Source organism: Gopherus flavomarginatus, chromosome 2 (genome assembly GCF_025201925.1).
Source record: "Gopherus flavomarginatus isolate rGopFla2 chromosome 2, rGopFla2.mat.asm, whole genome shotgun sequence".
Lineage (NCBI taxonomy): Eukaryota > Metazoa > Chordata > Testudines > Testudinidae > Gopherus > Gopherus flavomarginatus.
The window spans coordinates 157,636,085-157,640,387 of NC_066618.1; positions in this window are offsets into that span (position 1 = coordinate 157,636,085).

A 4,303-nucleotide genomic window follows, 5' to 3' on the forward strand; every position below is an offset into this window, starting at 1 on the left:
GAAGCCCCACTCATCGACCTGGACCCCACAGTGCTATATGCTATACAAACACAGAATGAAAAGATGGTCTCTGCCCCGAAAAGCTAACCTCAATCTCTGATTCTTATTCTAGTAATGTCATGTGGTGGAATTCACCCCTGTGCGGAGCTCAATTCTCCTCAAGGTCTAAGTACCACTTAGGCCTTCAAAATGGGGTATGAGTGGGATTTACTTAATGCACAAATCTTCTGCATAGAAGCAAACTTTATCCATCCATGATGAGCTATTGGCAAGTCCTTTTCAGTTTTTCTAGCACTGTAGACACCAATTTTGAAAGGCTGTGAGTACTCCACAATGTTTTTTGTGGGTTGGCCTTAGCACAAGATTGGTAACCAATTTACTATATATAAACAACAAGAGTCCCCAAAAGAGGGAAATGCACAGTTGGGATATGTCTTCACATATGGTGGCATATACAATACAGACACCACAAACTCAGCTGGATATAAACAGCAGCATAGACGGTGAGGCACAACTTATGTGAACACATCTGAACCCCCTGACTCTATACAGCCTCTCCACGTGCCCAAGAAGTGCCTTCCATGTCTATACTGCTATTTTTAGCAGTTTAGTGTCTTGCTGCTGGTCTCTTTTCCCACCACAGTGAAAGGTTCTGACAGCAGGGAAAGGCTCTGTCAGTTCCCCCTACTGGTGCCTTTCCCCACTGCCTTTCACTGCAGTGTGTGGCTATGCACCACAGGGACAAGTATGGATGCAGCCTGACTTTCACTATAGAGTGCAGCTACATGTTTCGTGCTTGTACTAGACGTGTCAACGAAAGTACAGACATAGCCTTCGAGGTGAACTGGGACAGAATCTTTACAAATGGATCAGTTAGTACCTCAAGATACCAGTCTCAGATGCCTCACTTATAAGGCAATGGGGAGCGATGGTGGCAACCTTCACGTGGTCCTCCCTGTTAAGTACACTTTAATCTATGTGTACGAACTAATGCCACCACTTTGCAGACTCAATGATCATTTGTCGACTTCCCAGTCAAAATAGCAACTTTTCCAAGAAAGACTCTTTTCAAAGCCACACTCATCAGCTAATAGACCTGTTGATTCGTCTAGGCCAATTTAATGCTGAGGACCTATCTTATTCAAAAGTTGATGGACAATAACATAAATGTCCTGGCAATGCAAAAAACACATGTTGCAGAATAAGACTCAGCATGCCTCAAGATAGCAGGATATGTCCTTCTCTCCACCCAAAACGATCCAAGACTTGGAATGTTTGCCTACATCAGGCCACAACTAAAACACATAGCCAAAGCACTGCCAGGGACAGATGATGGTTTCATCACTGGTATCTGAGTCAGGGAGTTGACAATGTATAATGTGTGCAAGCTGCCCAGCTATCATAGAATATCAGTGTTGGAAGAGACCTCAGGAGATCATCTAGTCCAACCCCCTGCTCAAAGCAGGACCAATCCCCAACTCAATCAACTAAAACTATCCGTGGCCCTTACTCCTACCAAAATAACACCTCCTATAATAACATCTTGGTGATTTTAGCAGCCATCATACAGAATGGGACTATTCGATGAACAACACTGCAGGCGAACAGCTTACTGAGGGGGCATCAGTACCTGCTGTTTGCTGCAAAACAAAAGGATACCTTCTGCTCAGCCTGACCGAAGAAAAAATACACACGACTTACGTTTTGTGCCCACAGACTGCAGCGGATCACCATTCATTGCACCGCAGATTGTCCTGGACCTCTTCAAGCACAGGACAGTGGTGGTACCCAGTGGCCTCAAACTCCCCATCGTTACCTGTGTTACCAGTTCCCTGCTGGAACCTGAGACAGGTGGATTGGCTGCGTTTCTCCATTGATGTAAAAAAACCATCAGTAGCATACCACCAAAGCCCAAAAACGTCAACGCTTTCACAAATTTTTAGTTAAAGCTTAAAAGAAGAATATTCCCCAGCTACAGGAGCTTCTTTGCTGGAGCCCACAGAGCGAAATGCTCCTACAGGACTATGAAGCTGCTATTACCTGGACTGCTGTCCTGGAATCATTAGATTATACAAGATGACAACAATGGATGGAGATGGTGGAAGCCACAGACTTCATGGACTCCAGCCATAAGTCACGGGCCTTTCTGCAGCACCATCACACACACACAAATGCTGGAAGTCGCTGCAAACAGCATTCCCAGCTTCCCAGTAAGAAATTCAAAGATGACCATAAGCCAACAAATGAAAAAAGAGGTGAAAACAGCTCTTAAGGAATCCTACAAAGTGCCCCTTCAACAAGTCTCTGTCAATCCTCCACAAGAGCTGAGATTGGTGGTACCCTCTCTGAAACCAAAGCAGGAAAATCAGCTGGCATTGATGGAATTGTTCCATCTTGGGCCAAGAGGGCATTTCTGGGTGGCAGCACTATTCACAGAAGTCATCACCACTAGCGAACTCCCAACAGCTTGAAGACGACCAAAGGTTATCACCATTTAAAAACCCAGTGCAGAGGGTAGGCCTGGGTCCCCTTGCCAGCTCCTGGGATGTGGCACGGGGTGCTGGCAATACCAGCCAGACAGCTGGTTTGGAAGGACTTTGAGCTCTGCCAAAGGGGAGGACCCTAGTGACTTGGGCGGAGGGCCTAGCCACGAACAAGAAGCTGCAGCTCAGAGAGTGAGAGGGGCCGCAGGGAGACATCACCAGAGGAGGGCACTGCCTGGCAAGAGCTGATCCCTGGAGCCACTAGGAGAAGGTGCCACATATGGTGAGTGGACCCCATGAAAGATCATGGTCATTTTACACTGTAAATCTGATTAGTTATGGTGCATAAAGATTTTTATTAGGGAATTTTTTGTTTCTTTTTAAATTGAAATCTAAGCAAATAGTAAATATTTAGCCAGGTGAACCTCTACTGTTCTGTGATTTACTCATTAGTAGTTGTAGCGTTAAAACCATAGGCAATCAATTATCTGTAAGAAGAGAAACTGTAGATTAAAAAAAACTAACTCCTTAATACTCAGATTGTGAAAAGGGCCCTTTTACTGCTGGCTGGGAGGGTGCATCTGTCTCCATCCCTTATTAAATGAGGAAAAGGAAAGTATAAACAGAGAAGAGTGCCAATCGAATCCCTTACGTTTCTTCCACCTTGCCAAATGCCACTTTACTGAGTGTTGTTGTGGATTACTGCAGCTGCAAGTACATCTGCTATTCCCACGCTCCTTGTCATGGGGGTGGTCCCGACAGGATTTCTCTATCACCGCTATCTGTCGATGCAAATATTGACAAGCGCCATCTTCCCTTTCTGTTTTTTCTCCAACCCTTCCTCGCCCTGCTCACAAAAAACCAAAAAGGAAGTGCACACACAGAAAGGACAGACAGCAAATGTACATCTTTCCCCACAGAAATTATAGATAGCAGAGGCAGGCTGAGAGAAGGGAAGAAGGGATACCATTCCAACCTCCACTAATGTGTGTAGATAAATTGACATAACCTATTCTTGCCTGGGGGTTGGCACCAGGTTGGCACCAGGTTTGCAAAAAGTTAATTTGACTTGGATGGATTCTGTCTTGTTGAGGGAGGTTTCTTATGGATAAATCTGCTGGAAGCAGTACGTGGGATTGGAAGGGATTTGCAGGTCATTAAGCAACCCCATATGCAATTGTCTTCATAAATGTATCGAGTTCCATCTTAAAATTAGTAATAGTAGGGACAAACAACCTAACTACCAGGAGGCTGTTCCAGAGCTGCGCTTCTCTGATGGTTAGAAACCTCCTTTTAATTTCCAGCCCAGCAACATCTCTCCAAAACTGTTGCAAATGTTTAAGCACGAGCAGTCTGCTGGGTCTTGTGATTATGATACAGAATGGGTTATGGGGCAGAGGGAAGAAAATCCCAGTTGCATTGTTCCAAAAGCAGGATGTTAAGAAAAATAGGGTAAGAAAGCTGGCCTAGGGGTTAAGAACCTCACCTGAGACTCAAGAGAGCTGGGTTCTGTTCCTAATTCTGTCACAGACTTGCTGTGAGCAAGTCCCTTATTGGATCGGTGCCTTATTTGCCCATTTGATATTTTCTTTGTCAGTTTTGCAGGGCTTGGACTATCTCTTTACTCCACTTTTGTACAGTGCCTAGCACAATGGAGCCCTGCTTTCAGTTGGAGCTGTCTAGGTGCCGCGGTAATACAAATTATGAATAATAATGAGGTCAAACACAAATTTTTCCAGTGTTCCTAAAGCACCCAAGTTAGCCAACATTTACTGGTTAATACTCTTTTAGCTGCTATATAACTGAGATTGATGGCTGCA